General features: G+C 50.1%; 1 long non-coding RNA gene across 1 annotated transcript in view; it reads left to right on the forward strand.

The window, feature by feature from the left end:
* Positions 1-223: 223 nt before the first annotated feature.
* Positions 224-12,185, forward strand: part of LOC138579537 (uncharacterized) — a 282,509-nt gene continuing 270,547 nt past the window's right edge. Inside the window, exon 1 of the long non-coding RNA XR_011304050.1 lies at positions 224-322. This is a non-coding gene — a long non-coding RNA (uncharacterized lncRNA). The remainder of the gene's footprint in view (positions 323-12,185) is intronic.

Genomic DNA, 12,185 nt, shown 5'->3' on the forward strand with positions numbered 1-12,185 from the left:
CAATCCTCATCCACTGGAGGCTCAGAATCATTGAAGAGATGATGATTCTGTACTCACAGGTGCAATGTTGTTATTAGTACATATGCTTTTCCTTTTTCTTCACTGCCAATGTAATTATGTTTCTTTGTAGCTAAAGGTGATTGTGCAATATGTTGTAAATAAGCTTTCTGCATTGCAATGTTCATAAGTAATATTCGCATATTTTGTTTGTCTTTACATGGTTACTTGGTTTGATAAGTCCAAAAAGCTACTGATATGCGAAGGAAATTCAAAAGATGAAGATCTCATCAATCTGGTTGAAGATTTCTTCGATGCCCTAATGGTAACATTTTATGACTAAATTGCTTTGCTAAGTGATTTCATGAAAAATGCTTTCTGTGACACCTGTATTTCTCCAGCATGGGGTCTGTCATGCATTCCATGCTCATGAATAATACCCATTGTCAGACCGGGTATCCTCCGTAAAAACAAAAAGTATTATTTTAAAAACTTTAATACTGTCTTTCACCCATTACCCAATCACTGAAGACTGGGTCATGCTGCACCCATCCAGTGCCAGTCGTCTCTCTGGGTTCCACACCTGGCCGCCATCTTCAGAGTTTTACTGCACATTTCGGTGCATGGAATCCTCAAGTTCTGCTCTCCAAGCTTTTTTCGATAAAATTCAACTTTTTTGATGGAAAGATCAATTTTTTGTTACATTTCAAGGACTGCTAATGACTAGTCAGCTCCGGTAACAGGTCTCTGTTTCCGGTTATCTTTCGAAGTCTACATGATGCGTCAAGGTGGAGAGGCATACCAAGACCTACTTCACGCCGCTCCATGTCAGAGGAAGGAAGTAGAAGTCTCTTTAGGCTCTGCTCCCGGTGTGGCTTGCGAAACATCGAATTGGAGGACAAGCACACTCAATATCTCTCTTTTCATCCTAAATTACTCTGGTATTCCAGACATGGAGCCCATGCTCACTGTTCTTAGAGAGGCACAGCTCCACCTCACTGATCCAACCAAGCAGAAACACGTGTCTGGGGTTGCTGTTGGTACTCTTGTCAGAAGAGATTTGCCTGGCATTCCGGTGCTGGACTGCCCTTGGGCAGGACAAAGACTAATATGTAGTGGACATTTCTCTTCTGTGAAAGGATGGTGAGCCAAAGACTCTGGTTGAAACTCAAACCCGGGATATAGGCTGGTAGAGAGAAACTTCCAGAAAACCCCCTTACTTGTGTCTATCTGCATCCTGACCATGAGGACCGATGTGACATCCGTCAGGGGTTTTTTGGCCAAAACAAAGAGGGACCGCTACCGACGGATGGTGGAGTGGTTGAAAGAGCACGGGAGCCCTGGCCGGGCCACTCCCTAGAGCGCTCTCCACCTAGTAAGAGATCCAGGTCGGCCGAGAAGGTCCCCCATAGGGCTCCAATAAAGCCAAGCACCAGGTTGTTGGTCTGGCTAGAGACACCGCTGATGCAGGTCCTAGTTCAGGGCACAAGCGCTCTGTTGCCTTGCCCGTCTACGGTGAGCTTGCCGCTGTCAGGCACGAAATCCTCGAAACACAGTGGTTAATCACGGGAGAAACAGAAGAAGCACTCCCGAAAGGAACTCTCTTCAAAGGAAATCTCTTCAGAGCCCTCAGCCACACCCGCTTCTAAGGTTACGTCAGAGACTACAAAACCATCTATGGCCACAACTACGTCGACCAGACCTTTGACGATGGTTGCTTCGTCGTCGACAGGAGTGGGCTCATCGGCGTCCAGGACGTCAACGGCCACCTCTTCGGCGGCTGCTTCATCTATGGCCACCTCGTAAAGGTGCCAGTCATTTCTATAGCCCTGAGGGAAGTGGCTAGACCAGGAGACCAGTACGCAGAGAGTGCAGCTTCCCCTTTGGCCATTTACACTAGCTCTGATGACGAGACACAGCATGAGTGCTTGGAGGCAGGGGGCTACAGCCTTGTAGGTATGAATTTGCCAAGGCTTATGAGCCCGTTGAGACACACCAGCATTCCTCCAAGGGCCCCTCCACAAGCTTCGAGAGATGTTTCCCAGGACATCCTCACAGTGCTCAGTACTCTGGTCTCAGAGATACAGCAGCGGCTACCACCCGTAGCAGACCCTTCAGGGAGCGACCTTAGGCACAGGCCTCTACACAGGCATCACTCATCTACCCTGAGGCGACTACCATCCCCATCGCCTGTCGCAACACTGCCAAGCGAGGCGCCACACACTGATACAGCAACTAACACGGACGCCGTCACAACGGACACAAATGAATTAGATGACTATCGTTACAGATGGAGTGCCAGCAGGTGCGGATGATACCCCCATGGCTTTACCTCTGGATGAAGTCTGGTCATTCCATTCCTTGATGGCTAGGGCTTTTACCCTTTTAAATCTGGTAACACAGAAGAGAAGAGGAAAGAAGGTTTCCTCTACCAGAGACGTACCTCAACCAGGAAGACAATGTTATCCGTCCCGCTGCTGGACGAAGTATGGGAAGAGGTCCTGGCCCTAATGAAGTCCCCCAAGCTCCACAACGCAGAAGCGGGACCGACTAGAGAAAAAATATTGGGTGCCGGACTCGGCCCCCAAATGCCTCTGCTCGCAGCCATCCCCGGATTCAGTTGTTTCGGCCGCAGCGAGCAAGCGGTCGGCGAACCCATCCTCAAGATCTGTGGTCCCTCCAGACTAAGAGGAGAAGCTGGATGGGTCAGGAAAGCGCATCATATATACAGCAGCGTTGACCATCAAGGCTGCCAATCCTCTGGCCATCCTGGCCTGGTATGATAGAGCGTTATGTTTTAAATAGGCCCACTACTGGAATTCTTGCCGGACAAGATGATTGCGGCATTGGCACTATTGCAGGAGGGGGAGGGACCTCTGATCATACCATCACTCTGGCTATGGACGTCACAGATTCACGCTTCCCGCCTAATGGGAAATGGCGTGGCGCTCAGGGGTCAAGGTTGGTTCAGGCCAAGGTGGTAGATATGCCTTTCGACTGCGATAATCTCTTAGGAAAGGCAACGGATGAAACACTGCAGGCCATCAAGACAAACACAGAGACCGCAAAGTCACTAGGAACCCTGGAGCAGCGCCGCTCTTCTTCCTTTTGGTCCTCCAGGAGTACGTTTGGAAGATGCTCGAAGGGTTATGCCTTTTCTTCCTACCGTCAGCCTTCCAGCCCCACAGCGCAGGAATCGTACAGAGGTCGGTCCCAGGATATCAGTGGTGGCTCATAGTGCCGTCAGTGCCTGCAGGGGAAGCCTCAGGCAACCAATCAGGCCTGACTTGCCACAGGGCTGGGCCCCCACTTCCACACCCCAGTGGGAGGCCATCTGTCCAATATCGTCAATGCCTGGAAAGGCATCACCACAAGTATGAGCCATGTTGGGAAAGAGCGCAATCGAACCTGTTCTGCTGTGACTCTGGGGCTCTGCAGCATACTCCAGATACTTTATAGTCTGAAAGAAGTCAGTGGGAGGGAGGGTACGGTGCTTAAATAAATACCTAAGTTTGCAAAAGTTCAGGATGGTCACGTTGCAGCAAGTGCTCGGGCAACTGGAGGAAGGGGACTACATGACAACTCTTGATCTGGAAGATGCCTACTTTCACGTCCCCATTCCTCCAAATCATCGAAAGTTCTTTCGCTTCGTGGTTCTGGGAAACCACTACTAGTTCAAGGTGCTGTCCTTCAGCCTGAAGTCGGCACCAAGAGTGTTCATGGAGTGTTTGGCCCCGGTAGCAGCACATCTACATTTTAAGGGCATACACGTTTACCCGTACCTGGAAGACTGGCTCATCCGATCACATTCTCAGAGCCTGGTAGTGCAACACACACATGAGACCATACGCCTGCTAACAGGGTGCTGATTCTCTATCAATTATCTAAAATCTTGAATAACGTCATCGGAGGACGTTCTGTTTCTGGGGGCACGTCTCAACGCAGTGGCATCTATAGCTTTCCCCTCAGAAGAGTGGTTGCTGGCCATCCTGGGGAAGGTGCATCATCTGTCCACCATCAAATCTGCAACCATCCGGGTCATCAAGTCACTGCTGGGCATGATGTCCTGCCGCATACATCAAATCCCGTTCTGCAGGCTGCAGATGAGGCCACTCCAGGAGGTTCTGGACTGCTGGTGGCACCAGGCCATGGGCAATTGGTCAGACAAGTTGAAGCTCAATCTGGAGTTCAGGCAAGCCATCCAATGGTGGGGGTGCGCTCTCACTTTACGCAGGGTTCCCTATTCCGACTCCTCCATTTCAGGCAACAGTCACCACGGATGCCTTGCTGGGCGGACAGGATTACCACACCGGGTAGGACCTTTGGCTGCCGGAGGAGAAGGATCTTTACATCAATATGCTGCAGCTTCGGGCCATGCTCTGGGCCCTCAAGTCATCTTGCCGCTGCTGAAAGGTCAAGTGGTAAGGATTTTCACAGACAACACCACCACGATGTTCGACATCAGGAAACAGGGCGCAACCCAATCCCCTGCTCTGTCGTTGGAGGCACATACCCTGTGGCACTGGTCCATCCTTCAGAACATGTTCCTCGTACCCTTTAACCTAGCAGGTATAAAGAACACCATAGCGGATGTCCTCAGCAGGGAGCTTCGGTCCGATCACGACCGGGAGTTGCAGCAGGGCTAAGTGACCCGTCTGTTCCATCAATGTGGTTGTCCCGAGATCTATCTATTTGCCATGGCAGCAAGCTCCAAATTCAGGCAGTTCACCAGCATGGTCCTTTAACTGGGGACCTTGGGGCACGCCTTCTCATTCAGATGAGGGGGTCTGTTCCTGTACACTTTTCCTCCGATTTCCCGCATGGCTGGCGTCATCAACACTCTGAAGAGATGCCGCTGCAAGATGATGCCCATCGCCACAGTGTGTCCACGCCAGATATGGTAACCTGACCTGCTCTATCAGCTACGCCGGACATCATGCTGCCTCCTCTTTCAGACTTGCTCTCCAGCAAAAACAGAACCATCCTACATTACAATCCAGCCTTAATGAACCTCACGGGCTGGCTCCTGCAGACTTAGAGTTTGGCCACTTTGACCTTCCGTTGGAGTGTAAAACCGGTCTTGCCAAGGCCAAGGCGCCCTCTACTCTATCGTGTTACACTCACAAATGGAAACATTTCAAAGTGTGGTGCAGGACGCAGAGCATCACACCGCTGCATGTCTCTGCTCACCTCCTGCCGTACCTGCTCTTGCTGGCCAAGTCTGGTTTGGCTCATGCCTCCATCAAGGTGCACCTCGCGGCCATTTCATGATACACCTATTCGCCTACAAAGCCATCGTTATGGTCTCACAGACTGGTGAAAGAATTCATGAAAGGTCTCTTTAGGTCTTTCCCAGTGAAAGCTCTGGCCCAGGCGTGGGAGCTCAATGTTGTCCTCACAAAGCTCATGGATCCTCCATTTGAGCCTTTACATCGTGCTTCTCTTAAGTTTCTTTCATGGAAGTTTGCGTTCCTGGTGGCGATCACTTCGGCCAGGCGGATAGGGGAGATCCAGGCTCTTTCCTGCAAATCCCCCTACTTATCGTTACAGCCTAATAGGGTGATGCTCTACACTCACCCTCCTTCATGCTGAAAGTCCCATCTGAGATCCACCTCAACAAACCTTTGGTGCTTCCAGTTTTCTTCCCAAACCCACTTTCACTTCTGAACAGTCACTGCATGTGCTGGATTTGCTTGTGCCTTGAAGTTCTATGTGGCCCATTCGAAAGATTTCTGGAAGACTTCTCAGCTCTTGGTGAACATTGGTCCTGTAAATCAGGGTAAGGCCCTCTCCAAGGTCTCCCTATCCAAGTGGCTCTCCGGCTGCATCATGCACGGTCATCGTCTGGCCGACAGACCCCTTCTGGCATGGCTGAGAGCCCACTCCACCAGAGCCATCGCTGTTGGCGTTTCTCTACAGGGTTCCCCTGCTGGACATTTGCAGGGCTGCTACGTGGAGGTCGACGCACACCTACTGTGTCGACAGGGATTCTAGGGAGGAGTCCAGAGTCGGCCAAGCAGTGCTGCGCAACCTGTTTGCTTAAGGTGAGTTGGTTCCCGGGGTAAGTGTTGTACTTCTGTTGAGCCTTGCCACCTCCCGTGGTTGTGTATTCGTTACTGCTGTATAATCGTATTCATGAGCATGTGGATACATGTCAGACCCCATGCTGGAGAAGGACCAAGTTATTTACGTGTAACTGTTGTTGCCCAGCATGGATTCATGCTGGAGAACAACAGTTACAGGTAAGTAACTTGTTCCTTGCTTGGTTATGTATATCTCTGATTTTCTCTTTTGACTGGTCCTCAAAAAATGTTAGATACGCACAGATAATGCTTGGCAAGAAAGCAACATTTTACAAAAGTACAATCACAAAAAAGCAGAAATGAACTTTCTTTTACATGTTTTTGTGTCTAGATTGAGGATACATTGTATGTTCTGGTTTTCTTCATATTCGCAAATTACTACTGCATGGAAATAGTCCAGGGGAGGAATTTTAGAGGATATTCCATTTTGTGTTCTCTCGGAAAAACAGAAAGTACAAAGCATGTTAGCATTATAAAATTTGTATAGGCGGTGGCGACTTGGATGTAGTGAAGCTTTTTGTCACAGAGATACCCAGGCCACTTAATGTCAAATATGTTAAGTTAATCCTGCGCTTTGACCGAAATCCTAAACATTCTGTTATGTAAAACAAATCATTTAAGGGGTGCTTCACATAAAATATTCTAAAAGATGTACATATTTGTGAAAACATGGAAACATTATCAAGACTTTAGATGACTTGCTGAAGCACATCTGTTTGTCTTTCTCCTTGTCCTACATTTACATGTCCATCGAGACAAATGCATGACTCTATCACATGGAATGTAAGGTGATCTTGTTGTTCTTTTCTAGGTTTTTCTAATGTGTACTTCTATGCCCTTTTCTGTACCCTTGTGTTTATACTTCACCGGGCATGGGTATGGAACATTATGCAAAGAGCAGTATATTTAAACAAGCAGTGGCAAAGCCAATATTTTGGGTTGTTAACTGCTGTACTTGGCATTTTGCATTCATAGGCAGCAGGGTGCAAGGAAGAGAGTGCAAAGTTTCAAAGGAGGATGCTATAAGGGGTGCGGGTGTGCTAGAGAATTTAAAGGAGAATAGAGCAAGGGAGGGAGCAATTGAAAGAGGGTGCCATCGATGATGAGCAAGAGGAAATATGAGTGATAAAGGACGAGTGTGAGAGGCTAATCAATAAAGTGAGAGTGTGAGAGGAAAGGCGAGGGGGTAGAGAGTGGGGGGTAGGTGGGATGTACAGAGAGTTGGGTCGGTGAGGGTAGAGAGAGTAGGGGTTGGGTGGAGTGTAGAGAGTGTGGTAGGTTGGGTGGGTGAGGTTAGACTTGGGGCCGGATGGGTGAGGGATTAGGGAGAGTGGAGGTTTGGTGGGTGGGGGTAGAGAGAGAGTGGGGATAGGTTGGGTGGATAGGGTACAGAGAGTGGGGGTAGGATGGGTGGGAGCAGAAAGTGGGTGTAGGCTGGGTGGGGTAGAGCTTGTGGTTTGTGGGTAGAGAGAGTAGGTGTGGGTGGTTGGGTAGAGAGCTGGGATAGGGGTTAGGTGGGTATGGGTTGGTAGAGAGAGTGGAGGTAGGGTGGACTGGTAGGATTAGAGAGAGTAGGCGTTGGTGGGGGTAGAGAGAGCAGAGTTAGGTTGGGGGTAGAGCGAGTGGAGGTAGGATGGTTGGGGGTAGAGAGGGTGGAGGTGGAATGGGAGGGGGTAAGGTGGGGATAGAGCGAGTGGGGGTAGAGATTGGAGGGTGGGAGGGTAGGGGGAGAGAGAGTCGAGGTAGGGTGGAGGGTGGGAGTAGGGTGGGTGGATCGGGTAGAGAGTGGGGATAGGTTGGGTGGGTAGGGTACAGAGTGCGGGTATGGCGGGTGGGTGTAGAGAGTGGAGGTAGGGTAGGTGGGTAAAATGGGTAGGTGGGGGTAGAGAGTAGGGTTGGGTGGAGGAATGGTGGGTGATTGGGGAACCAGTGGTGGTAGGAAGGTAGGTGGGAATAGAGTGTGGAGGTAGGGTGGGTCGTGGTAGGGTGGTGATGGAGAGAGCGGAGGGACTGTGGTTTGATAGGGGTAGAGAGAATGGAGGTTTGGTGGGTGGGGTACAGGGAGTGGAGGTAGATGGGTTGGGGTAGGGAGAATGGTGGTTGGCGTGGGGATAGAGAGTGGAGGTAGGATGTGTTGGGGGTAGAGAGAATGAAGATTGGGTGTGTGGGGGTCGAAAGGATGGGGTAGAGAGAGTGGGGTTAGGGTGGGTGGATGTGGGTAGAGAGAGTGGGTGGGTGGGGTTAGAGAGTGGCAGTTGGATAGGTGGTGGGGCAGAGAGTGGGGATAGGGTGGGTGGGGATAGAGTGGATGTAGGGTAGGTGAGTATGGGTTGGTGGAGAGAGTGAAGGCAGGGTGGATTGGTGGGAGTAGAGCGAGTGGGGTTAGGGTGGGGGTAGAGCGATAGGAGGTAGGGTGGGTGGGTATAAGGTGGGTTAGAGAGAGTGGAGGTCGGGTGGGTGGTTCTGGGGAGAGAGAGTGAAGGTAGAGTGGGTGAGTGGGGATAGAGAGTGGGGGTAGGGTGGATGGATGGCTGTAGTGCGAGTGGAGGTAGGGTGGGCGGGTGGTGATAGAGTGGGGGCAGGGTGGGTGATAGGGAAAGGGTGCTTAAGTGAAGAGAGTGAGGGTAGGATGGGTGGAGGTAGTGCAGTTTGGGAGGCTGGAGGTAGCGAGAGTTGAAGTAGTGTGGGTGGGGGTAGAGTGGGGTTAATGTGGGTTGGTGGGGTAGGGAGCGTGGAGTTAGGGTGGGTGGGTTTTCGGTAGGGTTGGTCGTTGTGGGTAGACGGGGTGGAGGTAGTATGGGAGGAGATTGGGGGTAGGTTGGAAAGTGCGTTGGGGATCGAGAGAGTGGGGTTACGGTGAATGAGTGGGGGTACAGACAGTGGGTGTTAGAGTGTAGGGGTAGAGAAAGTGGTGGTATTGGGTGTAGAGAGAGTCGTGTTTATGGTGGGTGGGGGTAGAGAGTGGGCTATGGTACAAAGTGGGGGTAGGGTGGGTGGGGGTAGAGCTTGGGGTACGGTGGGTGGGTTTGATAGAGTGGGTGTTAGGGTGGGTGGAGCTTGAGAGAATTGGGGGTGGGGTGGGTGAATTGGGTAGAGATAGTGGGGTTAGGGTGGGTAAGTGGCATAGAGAGGGTGGGGATAGGGTGTGTGGGTTGGGCTAAATATAGTGTAGTGGGGTTAGGGTGGGTGGGTTATATAGAGAGGTTGAGCATAGGGTTGGTGGGTTTGGGTAGAGAGTGGGGATAGGATGGGTGGGTGAGGGTAGAGAGGGAGGGTATTGGGTGGGTTAGAGTAGAGAGGCTGGAGGTCTGAGGAGAGGGTGGGGGAGTGGGTGAGGGTAGAGAGGGGTGGTGGTAGGGATAGAGGGTGTGGAGGAAGGGTGAGGAAGGGCAGGTTGCTGGGGGTAAAGAGAATGGCGGTTGGGGGTTGATGGTAGTTGGTTGAGGGCAACAAATATGAAGAACAAAGCAGCCTCGTGGACTTGTCAAAAGTAGCCCAAAATAGCCCAAACAAAGTGGGGCGGGTGTAGAGAGGTTGGGGTTAGAGAGAGTGTGCATGGGTTGGATAGGTGGTTGTAGAAAGGCAGCCACAGGAGGATAAAAAAACAGATCTGCCGTCAAAGATAGCCCAAATGAGCCCAAAATAGCGAAATATGAAAATGGAAAGTCTGACACTGACGTGCTTCTAACAAAGCTGTGGATTCATGCAAATATTGTTAGGGAACTTCTCATTGGGTAGCATGGCAGAGGAGTTTGGAAAATGATTTTAGTGATTTGTCAGTTTCATGGCATGGCATTGTCAGTCTCTATGCCAACCTGTTATTCTCAGTTCAGAACCCCATTAATTTTGTGGTGCAAGTGCCGGACAAATTCACCAAAACCCCAAAAGATTGTATTGGGCGCATGCTCATCCATGCCATCCACACGGATCTTCTTTGCATATGCTCTTAGGCGAACTAGCAGTTATTTTTTCTGCTCGCAGGTTACAGGATCATCACCAAACAACTGCATCTAATATGCTAGGATAAGTTTTATTTTCCTCCCTCACAAAGTGAACAAGGCTCTCAGGCATTAAATTCTGTGCATCCTGTGCCAGAGTATATACAGATTTGGATTTGCAAGCTTTGCACTTGCTGTGTTTGGGCATATGGGAGGGATCCTATTTGGTCCAACTGTGTGTTTTGTTGTGCACTTTCCTTCAGATTACTTGACAACAACAGCTTCCAGAGCGAATTCCTCTACAACATAATGGTGAGTAAACCTTTATTTATGTAAGCCACCTGTTGGGGATGTGTAGGATTGACAAACTGACACCACCCCAATGGTTTTGTTCAACTGAAAGATTTATTAAAGCTTACTGCAGAGGTAAAGTCCATCTGGAAGGTTACTTCACCCTTCTAGTGCTCCCCAGCACTTCTCTGGAAATCCTGGTTGAGTAAGCGGTGGACTCTTCATTCTTCTTACTCCGAATAGGCCCACCAGTCCTCTGCTCTTTCATCCAGCTGCCCACCGTCCTGGAAGGCAAGTAAGACAACAATGTTTCACTCCTATCACTTCCTTTTATACCATTTGCCCTGATCTCCCTCCAATAAGAACTGTCCTTGTTTAAGAGTCCAGGAGATACTTGGGAAATAACAGGATATAGGTCCTTTGGGTGAGTGCGCAGCCCGTCCACTACATCTACCGCATGTACCTTTAGACTGTTCGCGGGGAATGTGGTGTCCCAGATGGGTCGGCTTGCTTCTTGGGCCTGTGTCGCCAGCCTTGCCCATTACTGCAGGGCGGAGGCCCCGGCACCCTCTTCCCAGAGGAAACCGCATGTGGTGCCTGTAAATGTACCTGAGGGAGCAGGTTCCGCATGAACGATCGTCTCTGTCCCTGCTGTTCCACCTGAGGGTGGCGAGGTAGTGGGTGCTGCCTCGGCGACCATCTCCATCCCCGTAGCTGCACTGGATAGTGCCGCAGGAGCGTATGCCACACTGGGTGCAGACCCAGCGACTGCGGGTGTGTTGCCCTCACAGGAAGTTATTGAGAAACCCTTTGGAGTGATTTAGAAGACCAAACGGGTAATCTCACAGGGTGTCACACCAAGCTTGTCCAAAGCCATCTCAATTGTAGTTTGGCAGAGCAGTCTGGCTGTACTCCTAGGATGGGTGGGTCCATACATATACAATAAAATACACTACACTTCATGTAATATACTGAAATATGTATTTGTATAAATATGTATACTGCTGATCGTAGGTTTTGCATAGTTAAAAGCAAAGTCAAATAAGTATTGAAAGTAAGCATAACAACACATCGTGCTTGTAAAATCACCAAGTATCGATAGAATTCTAACTCCGTCCAAAACCTATATGGCTGAGTGGCCCACCACAAATAATCACTCTTACTCAGATGTAAGTTCAAGGGGTTTTTGGCACTAAGGCTATCCCTCTCTGGCTCGACTTTCCGGCCTTTCCCTCCTCCCCAGCCCAGGTGTCCATAACAGGGATGTTAGTTCTATTGAATGGTGTCAGTTGTTGTCTTCGCTCTTTCAGGGTCTGTGTATGACTTCCCTAAGACGTGGGCTAACTATCTCCCTTGGGGTCTTCTAGCTTTCCCTGACCTATGCCGCTTAGTGGTCTTTGGGAGTTAGGGATGGTACCTTCTTTCACCAGCTGTCACTCTTATTGCTCTCTCACGCCCACTCGTACCTGGCTTGTCACTCATATCACTTATATTACACTCTACAGATGTTTTCCCACCAGACTATTCTCCCTCCGATCTCTCACTCTGCCTTTCCACCTCATGCCTTTGATCTGACTTCTCTCACTTGTCAACTCTATCACCACCTCCTCCTTCCTTCATTGTTCCTTTCCCACTCTACTTCTCCATCATGGGGTCTGGCATGGATTCACATGCTCATGAATATTCCCCGTCGTCAGGCTGGGAATCCTCGGTAAAGAAAAAACCAGTATCAGTTTCGTTTCTGATCTGTCTTTCGTAGTAATAACCAATCACTGGTCTCTGCGTCATACTGACCACAGCCAATGACTGCCCTCTACCTAAGCACCGCCTCTGGCAGCCATCTTCAGATTTTTACCGCACGTTCATGTGTTGGGAT

Source organism: Ambystoma mexicanum, chromosome 3p (genome assembly GCF_040938575.1).
Source record: "Ambystoma mexicanum isolate Mex_15411 chromosome 3p, UKY_AmexF1_1, whole genome shotgun sequence".
Classification (NCBI taxonomy): Eukaryota; Metazoa; Chordata; class Amphibia; order Caudata; family Ambystomatidae; genus Ambystoma; species Ambystoma mexicanum.